Source organism: Emys orbicularis, chromosome 15, assembly GCF_028017835.1.
Source record: "Emys orbicularis isolate rEmyOrb1 chromosome 15, rEmyOrb1.hap1, whole genome shotgun sequence".
NCBI classification, from domain to species: Eukaryota; Metazoa; Chordata; order Testudines; family Emydidae; genus Emys; species Emys orbicularis.
The window spans coordinates 6444368-6454533 of record NC_088697.1 but is presented as its reverse complement, the minus strand read 5'-3'; the positions used below and the strand labels follow the sequence as shown (position 1 = coordinate 6454533).

Below are 10166 nucleotides of genomic sequence, written 5' to 3'. Positions count from 1 at the left end.
GAAAGGACCTGGGGGCTCCCGCCACCACTACCGGCAGCACAGCGGGGCTAAAGCGGATTCCTGCCCACCCTCGCGCTGCGCGGCGCACCTCTGCCAGAAGCATCTGGCACGTCCCTGCGGCCCCTGTGGGGTGTGTCTCTTGAACGCTGCCCCCCGCCCCAAGCACCAACTCTGCCATTGGAACTGCGGCAATGGGAGCTGCAGGGGTGGTGCCTGCGGGCAGTGGTGCCAGGAGACCCCCCCCCCCCAGCCTCCTCCACGTAGGAGTTGCTGCCAGATGGGGGTGTGGGTCACTTTCAGGAGCTGCCCGAGATAGGGGCCACACCCCAACCCTCTGCCCCAGCCCAGATCCCGGACCCCGCCCACAACCAAACTCCCTCCCAGAGCCCGCCACCATCCCCCCTGCACCCCAACCCCCTGCCCAGCCCACAGCCTGCACCTCATGCACCCAAACTCCCTCCCAGAGCCTTAGGCACAGGGATGCGGGGGAGGGGCAGGACTTGGACCCGTTCTGGGCCTCACCAAAAGTTATATAAACCTGGTGACCGTGAGCTGGAGCCCTAGTCATTGCACATCTCTCTCCTTACAGGAGGGGACTCTGTGGGACAGGCTGCTGCTGCGGCTTTATTCCTTCCTTTAATCGCTGTGGAAGGGTAAACAGGGAGAGAATTTGCTCCTGTTTTCTATGTGGAAGAAATGAAGTCAGGCTGAATTATTTCCAGGGCTGTAAGTAATAAAACCCAAACTAGCAGAGGATGGTTTCGATCCATCGACCTCTGGGTTATGGGCCCAGCACGCTTCCGCTGCGCCACTCTGCTCTGGTGATGGTTTTCTGCAGGATGTATTCACAGTGCAGCTCACAAGCTGTGCACTGGAGAGTTGTGCCCATGGGATTTAGACGCTTTAGAGGAAGGTGATTGTACGTGTTGTGTCACATCTCCAACGCTGAACAGAAATGTGGTCTCTGCATTCTCAGCCGGGGTTTCCTTAGTCTAATGATTCAGCAAAACCAGCCCCTTCCCCTGCTTTTCTCCTGGTAAGATCCAGCCTGTCTCCTGCCCCCCTCCACGCTGAGGAGGGTTCCCCGATTCCCGAGTGTCACAAACCCCCTGCGAGGGGCCCGGCGGGGCGGGGCCAGGCCCGCGTAAGAGCCGCCCCTTCCTGCCCCCGCTTAGCCCGGGAAACCTTTGTTTTTGCAGCGGAGCCATGGCCGGGAGCGCAGCGCGGAGGCTGCTTCAGCCCTGCAGCCCGCGGGGCAGCGCGGTGGGTCCGGGGGCAGCGCCGAGCGGGCAGGGCCCGGGTGGGCGGCGGAGACACGCGTGGGGCGGACACGCTCCTGCCGGGAGGGGCCGGGCCCGGCTGCCTGGTTCGCCCCCTGCCCGGGTGGGTCCCCGAGCTCCCCGCGGCCGGATAGGGGCTGCACGGGGCGAGTGTCCCTGGCGGGGCGGAGCGGAGTAGCCCCTGCTGCGGGGCCGGTGCGACGGAGCCCGGGAGCGCCTGGGCCGGGAGTTGCACGAGGGGCCCGGAGCGCGGCTCGGCTGCAGAGCTCGGAGCCCAGGCTGGACCCGGGAGCGAGGGGATGGGGGAGCTGGGGGAGTGGATCTGGTGTGTCAGAACCGGACTGTGGGAGCGGCTGGTGCTGCGGACTGCGGGGCTGCTGGGAGTTTGGGGTGTGCTGGGGGGCCAGGGCTGGGGATTGGGGGATGTCTGTGGGGCTCCATGTTCAGATCTGGCCCTGCGGGAGCATTGGGGGTTGGAGCTGGGGAAAGTGGGGGACTGTCTGAAGTTGGCTGCTTGGGATGTGGGTGAGGCCCCTGGGGGTTGGGCTGCACCCCTGTCACTGCAGTCTGGGGTCCTGCGTTTTCTCTGGAAAAGCTGCTCCCTGTTTCACCCTCTCCTCTCAGTCTGAGTCCCAGCGACTCTGCACAGGAGTCTGCAGGGCAGGACGGCCCTAAGATCTGGCAGCTGGGAGGCCGTTTGCAGCAGTTTCTAGTCCTCCCTCCCCTGCTTCTTCCAGGAGGTACCACAAAAGCATCTGGCCCCTCTGGGAAAAGAGAGAGAAGCAGCCAAAGCCGAGGAGGAGCGGCACAGCGAGGAGCTGCTGGTAGGTGCCGAGAGCCCCCTGCCCTGCCCCTCAGGTTTGCCTGGCATAAGAATGACATGGTGAATGCAGGACCCACCCTGTCCACCTCAGCCAGGGAACCATCCCCACTGGAGCCCAGGGAGAGGCAGGGTCAGACACGGGGGTGACATGATGCCCTTAGGATGCAGGAGGCTGTTGGGCAGGAGAGGGTCAGTCTGTGTTAGCCCAGAGACCTGCCCACAGGCTGTTTGGATGTCACAGTGACCAGGGATCCTTTCTAGCTCCTGGGGGTGGGGAGGAAGGAGATGAAATGTGGGCTGCAGAGATGGAGGATTTGGCTCAGTGCAAGTTGATGAGGTTTTGGGGAGAAGTGTCCCTCCTGTTGGTGATGTACAGCTCACCCCGGCCCTGAGCCCTCCTCCCTTCCCGGGATAAATGACTTCCCATCACTCACCGCAAGAGATCTTGTGTTCTGGTAAATAACTCTGCCACCCGCCCCGAGGTGCATTCATAATTTTCCCCAGTTACTGAGGAGATGAATTTCAATGTTGATAAATGCAAAGTAATGCACATTGGAAAAGATAATATCAAATACACATAAAATGATGGGGTCTAAATTAGCAGTTAGCACTCAAGAAAGAGATCTTGGAGTCACTGTGGATAGTTCTCTGGAAACAACCACTCAATCTGCAGCAGCAGTCAAAAAAGCAAACAGAATATTGGGAATCATTAGGAAAGGGATAGACAATAAAACAGAAAATATCCTATTGCCACTATATAAATCCATGGTATGTCCACATCTTGAATACTGCATGCAGACCTGGTCGCCCCATCTCAAAAAAATACATTGGAATTGGAAAAGGCAAAGAGAAGGCCAACAAAATGATGAAGGATATGGAACAGCTTCTGTATGAGGCGAGATTAATAAGATTGAGGCTATGGCTACACTCCGCAGCTTTTAGCAACACAGCTATGCTGCTACAGCCGTGCTGCTAACAGGCGCACAGTGTAGCTGCTGTTTGTCAGCAGGAGAGAAGTGCCAGTGTAGACAAAGCCTGAGACTGTTCAGCTTGGAAAAGAGACGACTAAGGGGGAATATGGTAGAGGTCTATAAAATCATGACTTGTGAGGTGAAAGTAAATAAGGAAGTGTTATTTACTCCTCATAACACAAGAACTAGGGGTCACCTTAGTGAAATGAATAGGCAGCAGGTTTAAAACAAATAAAAGGAAGTATTTCTTCACACAACACACAGTCAACCTGTGGAACTCCTTGCCAGAGGATGTTGTGAAGGCCAAGACATTAACAGGGTTCAAAAAAGAACTAGAGAAGTGCATGAAGGACAGGTCCATCAGTGGCCATTAGCCAGGATGGGCAGGGATGGTGTCCCTAGCCTCTGTTTGCCAGAAGCTGGGAATGGGCGACAGGGGATGGATCACTTGATGATTACCTGTTCTGTTCATTCCCTCTGCGGCACCTGGCATTGGCCACTGTCAGAAGACAGGATACTGGGCTAGATGGACCTTTGGTCTGACCCAGTATGGCCGTTCTTATGTTCTATGTTCCCCTGTTACTGAGCCACCCTCTCCCTGTTGCAGAAACAGACGGAAGCCGAGAGGCAGAAGATCGTCTGGGAGTGGAAGGAGCTGCGAGCGTTTCTGGAGGAGCAGGAGCAGCGGCTGCTGTCCCGGCTGGAAGACCTAGAGAGAGCCATTGTCCAGAGAAGGGATGAGGGCGTCTGCAGCCTGTCCTGGGAGATTTCCCTGCTCAGCGAGAGGGGCGGAGACGAGGGGCAGCAGCCGCTGAGCCAGTCCCTTCAGGTCAGACTGTCGTTGCAATGATCATACGCAGTGTTTCTATAGGCGCTTCTGAGCCCTAAACCCCAAAGCACTTTACAAAGTGGGGTCAGGGGCATTATCTCTATGGGACAATTGGGGAAAGTGAGGCAGAGGGAGGGGCAGAGCCCTGCCCAAGGTCACACAGTGAGTCTGTGGCAGCACCAGGGATGGGTCCTGGGAGTCCTGGATGCTGCAGCCCCAAGACCTTCTCTCCTGGAAATGTCTGTCTGCATTTGCACTTGCAGGGTAAAATCCCCTCCCCCACCATGCTGAGATCCCGAGCCAGGCCTAAGGCCCCTCTCACTGCAGGTTAATGGGTTTAGTGAGATGTCATAACACCTGGGTTCTATTCTTGGCTGTGGGAGAAAAGGGGTGTCCACTGGATTAGAGTGGGGGGCCTACAAATCAAAGAGAAAACATCTCCCAGATTCTGGAATAGTCTTTTGCCCAGTCATTAGGTCTCTTGCATGTTCCTGATAAGAAAGTTACAGTTGCCTTTATGTAAGGGGACTGTTGTCCCTTTACTAACATTCAGTGGGGGTGTTTTGGTTGCTAGCTCCCAGTACTAAAATAAAGGGGAAGGGTCAATGGGAAATCAGGACCCTGAGACTGACAGTCACCAGGGGCAATGAGGAGAGGCCAACGGTCCAGGTCAGCCTGATTGACAGGGAGGGCAGGCTAATCAGGGAGTCAGGAGGCCAGGGTGAGTTCCATCCTTCGTGTGAGCTGGAATTGCCTGGGTCAGACACAGTGGGGCCGAGCTAAGGAGAAAACAGGGGCCCAAGCTGAGCTGGGGAGCAGAGCTATGCCAGCCAGAGGGTCCAGAGACACAGCCCAGGGAGCAGATCCTGTGCTGGGAGCGGAGCTGCAGCCAGAGGGGCCAGAGAAGCAGCCCATGGGGCTGGAGGCAGAGCAGCAGCATCAGTGCTGAGTCCAAGTGGAGCCGGAACAGTCTGGAGCCAGGTGTGGTGAGCAACTGGGGCCAGCCAAGGGGGACCCGGGGCAAAGGGCCCAGTGCAGAAAGATACCCCCAGCCAAGGGTCCTTGCAGGCCAGACTGGGAGGGGATCTTAACCCAACAGGGGGCTGACGCTGGGAAGAAGGGTCCCACCACCCAAAGCCTGGATTGTGTGTGGCCACCACCAGAGCAAGTGTCCAACCCGCAGCATCCCTGCAGCACAGCCAGGGCCTGAGAAGGAGGCCTGGGACCTACAAGGAACAGACTGTGAAGTGCCCTGACGTGCCAGAGACACTGTTTGTGATGTTCCCGGCCACAGAGCAGAGTGATGTGTTTTCCTTTAACCTTTCCCATTTTTCCTATTCTTTTGTAAAATTAATTGTTAATTAAATAATTTGTATTTGCTTTAAATTGTATGAAATGATCAGTGGGTCAGGGAAGTGTCCAGTGCAAAGAGAGTACCCTGGAGTGGGGACACCCTAGCTCCTGACCTAGGTGATCACAGCAGGGTTGGAGGTCGAGCCCCCCAGGAATCCTGGGCCCAGCCTTGTCGGGGTTACGAGGACTCTGCTAGACAGGAGAGTGGAAGGGGAGGCCTCAATGGCAGGGAGGCCTCTGGGTAAAGGAATTGGGAGCGAGGACTTTCACTAGCCCACTTCACCGAGGTAGTGCAGAAGCCAGGAAAGTTCCCCACAATAGCGGGACCATTCCCCCCCCTTACATTTACATAGTAATGAAATTTTCGCCATTTTCCAGTGATAAACATTTAAAATAACAGGCACCGAAACTCACTTTGCTTAATAAATGACAGTTTAAATAACTGTTAGATCTGGCCCAGGTAGTGATTTCTATAATGTCAATATAGACAATTGCATACTCAATTGTCTGTATGTGCTAGACTAAGGTGTAGTTAACAAGTCTTTTATTTATTAGGCATTTTATCTTTTCTTCTTCCAACACTCAGGGGTTTCACTGTGCTCTGATGTCCTTTGATGTCTTTGGTCATTGGGATACACCCTTAAACAGCTTAAGTTGGTTAATGTAATCAAGTTTTTGCTTGTTTGCTTTACACTTCTCTTGTTTTCAATAACTGAAATTTAATACACAGGTTAACTTTCCTTCATGTAATAGGTACCAAGTCTATTATAGTACAAACTATGCTTTTGTTCTGATTTTCCCAATTCTTTAGCATGAATGTACCTGTTTTACATGCTTTTGCAGTTACTGTATAGACATTCATTTTCACTTACCGTTACTAAGTATTTATACTAAATATAGGACTTAACTGCTAAAATAGGTGCTCACAACAATCTTCTCTGAGACGCTGAATTGCTCTCCCCGGCTGAGTTCTCTGTTTTAGCAAGTGAGTTAGTAACAGAATATTTACCCACGTTTCTTAATTTCCCTGTGATAGCAATTCAACTTTTCTTAACTATCTGAAAGCACAAGCTTTAACAACCATCATGTCTTTTTAACATAACATAACAAATGAAAATAGTATAAAATGAAACCCAAATGAAGTTTAAAGGCCTAATTTCTCTAGCTTCCCCAGGCTGATGCCAAGACGCTTTCTCCATGACGTCACCACCCTCTGTTGTGCAGGGGTTGGGGTAATCCCAGGGACAGGCCAGTGGCAGCAGGAGGAGCACCTTGCTGGACAGCCAGGCAAGCTGGGGAAAAAGAAGCCACTATGTTTTGGCATTGTTTTGAACCAGGGCCCTTTTGCATGTTAGGCAACCATGATAACCACTACACTACAGAAACTCTGTCACAGTGTTCTGCCCCACCGCTCAAATTCCATGCACTTGGGTGGCGCTCGCCCTGGGTAAACCCTGATGGGTGAACCTGGAGAAAGTGGCGGCAGCCCTTTGATGGGTCAGCTGGAAGAGCAGAGGACTGGAGCTGGCACTCAGGAAGTCATCCTTACATCACCCTTGTGACTCCAGCTTGAAGGAGAGCTGCTTTTTCTTCCCCTTGCTGAGAAAGAGCAAGAGAAGAAAGAAAGGTCAGGCAGGCCAACTTGGTGCATGAGCCCATGCTGCTTTTTCCTGCTGGGGAGCCCAAAATGAGGGACTTGTGGTGGGTAACGGCACCGCTGCGTTTCCAGAAAACCGCCCACTCCTGCACAAAGGCGGATGAAAGAGCATGCTAAAACCTGGGATTGAACCAGGCATCTCTAGACTTTCAGTTTAACACTCTCCCAACTGAGCTACTTGGCTTGTTTTTGGCCTGCTGCCTCTCACCTTGAAGCTCAGGCTCATTAAAACATGTCTCCAACTGATGATGACCTACGGAAGACTGACATCGCTTGCTATTTTATCACTTGAAAATGCCATTGGCCAGTTTTTGGATCTCTCTAATGCTGCGCTTCAGTTCATGAGGGGAAAGGCGAGGAAAGTGACCTTTGAACTAAAGCACTGAGAAGGTATTCCCACACTCACTGCATTCATAGGGCCTCTTCCCTGTGTGGATTCTCTGATGTTCAGAAAGGGCTGAGCTCTTAGTGAAACTTTTCCCACACTCACTGCATTTATAGGGCCTCTCTCTTGTGTGGATTATCTGATGCCTAATAAGGTGTGAGTTGCGATTGAAGCTTTTCCCACACTCACTGCATTCATAGGGCCTCTCTCTTGTGTGGATTCTCTGATGTTCTGAAAGGGATGATCTCTTAGTGAAGCATTTCCCACACTCACAGCATTCATAGGGCCTCTCTCCAGTGTGGATTCTCTGATGCTTTATAAGGACTGAGTAGTCACATAAGTTTTTTCCACACTCAGTGCACGTATTTTTTCACTTTCCCCTGAGGATTTCCTGCTGTGTTGTGGTTTCATTGAGGTCCTTCTGAGTTCCCCGACAGGAAATACATTTACTCACTTTCTCCCCTGGATGGTTTCCCTTTTCTCTTTCTGGTCTGCGCTAAATCTCACAGGAGTTTCGCTGCTCGTGACTCCTGGACACATTCCTTTTCGATCTTTGCGATAATGCTCTGTGTTTATCCACTTGCTCAACATTTTCCTTCTGAGAAACATTTTCCTCTTTGTCACATACCATTGCATCACCTGCTGTGATAGAGACAGAAACCTCAAACAGGGATGGAAAGGGGAAGGCCAAACCAAAACAAGTTCTGGAGAGAGGTCAAATAAAAACCAGGAACTGAACTTCCCAAAACTCTTCCCCCAAATGTAGTAGGAGGATTTTATGTTGGTATTTTATATAATTTGGAATGAAGGATAAAGAATAATTATGTAGCATGCATTAAGTGTATTGGTGTATGATCTGATCACATCCTGCCAGCCACCCTTTTTGAATAACAGAAAGGAATGGCCTAATGGGCAAATGGGTAGTGATACATCAGCCAGAATCTGTGTCTGGACTGATTTCAAGGCAGTAACAGACATTTGAGGGTCACCAATTTGTTGTAGATTTAGCATTTTAAAATAAGTAAAAGAATGCCATGATTGTTTTCTTTTGCATTGCAATTTGATGTTCCTGTTCAAAATGTTCTGTGTAAATTAATTCTGTTCTGTGTGTGAATGAGGAATGTGTGTGTTAAGAGGTAAGTGTCAAGGCCATCGCTGAACCAGATGTACGAGCGAGGAACTGGAGACAGACGTAAGGGCACCAGGAGGCTGCAAAACGCCCCTATTGAAATGTCAGAGGAGGGCAGATTGATGACTCTAAAGATGAGACAGGCACCTATCAGTGGGGACAAGATAGCTGTGATCAAAACCAACATGGGATAACTCCCTGAGGAACTTGATGAAAGAACAAGATAAAGGATGAGAAGGACAATTTAAGAAAACAAGCACTCGTCAAACAACAATTGATTACAGCACGACGGTGCAAAACTCATTGGTCCCAATGAAGGAAAATCACTATATAAACAGGGTGCCTTGCCATGAAACTTTGGGTTCACCCTGCCAAGACTTCCCCAGAGCATTGTGTCATGACCAACGGAACCCGGCTCCTCCTACCCATGATCAACCTAGCTGGCCACTAGGTTGATCCGGACTCTGGACTGGTAACTATAACATTGACTGGCGGGACAGTGTGTGTGTGAGTGTGTGTGTGTGTGTGATTGAATGCATATGCTAATTGTTGTATCTTCAATAAATGCGGTGTATTGCCTTTTCCCCTGAAAAAGATCCTGTGTGCTTCTTATGAGCATAACAGGGTAACGCCCACAAGGTAGCTAGCTAGCACATCTTGGAGGGATTGTTCAAATGAAGTGGTTCATCAAGACACACTTGGTTAACAATGGACCATGGGAGAACCCCATCTACACTGAGTGGACTGTCATGTAAATGTGCTGTCAGGAATCTAGGTAATGGCTTCCTGCAATGAGCGAGGGAAAATGGGCATGAACATGTGACTTACCCATGTGACTCCAAACTCCATCTTGTTGCTTTAATTTTCCACAGTAAGAACAATGGGATGCTCTTCACATGGCAAAATCTATAAAAGGACCTGGAAACACCTCCATTTTGTCTTCAATCCTGCTTCTTACCTCTGGAGGAACTTTGCTACAGACTGAAGCTCTCAACAAAGGACTGAATGACCCATCCAAGCTGTAGATGTACTCCAGAGACTTGGCTTAAGCCAATAGTTTATTCCATCACTGCTACAAGTCTGAACCAAGAACTTTGCCATTAATGTATGTAATTGATTCCCTTAGCCAATTTTAACTCTCACCTTTCTTTCTTTTTATGAATAAACCTTTAGATATTAGATACTAAAGGATTGGCACCAGCATGATTTTTGGGTAAGATTTAAGTTGTATATTGACCTGGGAGTGGCTGGCCCTTTGGGATCAGAAGAAACTATTATTTAATGACACTGGTTGAAAAGAACCACTCATCTCTGAATCCGGTGTTTTTGGTGGTGTTATAAGAACTGGAATGCCTGAGAAAACTGCCTTTATGTTTTTTTGTTAGCCAGTGTGGTGAAACAGGAGTTTACTTTTGTGGCTGGTTTGGTCTATCTTATAAAAGAATAGGAGTACTTGTGGCACCTTAGAGACTAACAAATAAGCTTTTGTGGGCTACAGCCCACTTTATTGGATGCATGCTTATGCTCAAATAAATTTGTTAGTCTCTAAGGTGCCACAAGTACGCCTGTTCTTTTTGTGGATACAGACTAACAATGCTGCTACTCTGAAACTTATAAAAGAATAACCACCGGTTTTGGGTTGCGTTTGCCCTATTTCTCAGCAGTTCGTCCTGAATTTGGCATCCTCAGTTGTGACCCACTAAGGCACGGTGACAGGGTGCCAAGGGAGGGGGCTCGGT

The 10166-nt window shown here is 50.5% G+C and overlaps 1 non-coding gene and 1 pseudogene across 1 annotated transcript; both read right to left on the bottom strand.

Moving 5' to 3' along the window:
• Positions 1 to 746: 746 nt before the first annotated feature.
• Positions 747 to 818, bottom strand: TRNAM-CAU (transfer RNA methionine (anticodon CAU)). The gene has a single exon. It is a non-coding gene; the product is annotated as a tRNA-Met (tRNA).
• Positions 819 to 7287: 6469 nt separating this feature from the next.
• LOC135889520 (zinc finger protein 184-like) overlaps positions 7288 to 10166 on the bottom strand; it is a 129835-nt pseudogene continuing 126956 nt past the window's right edge.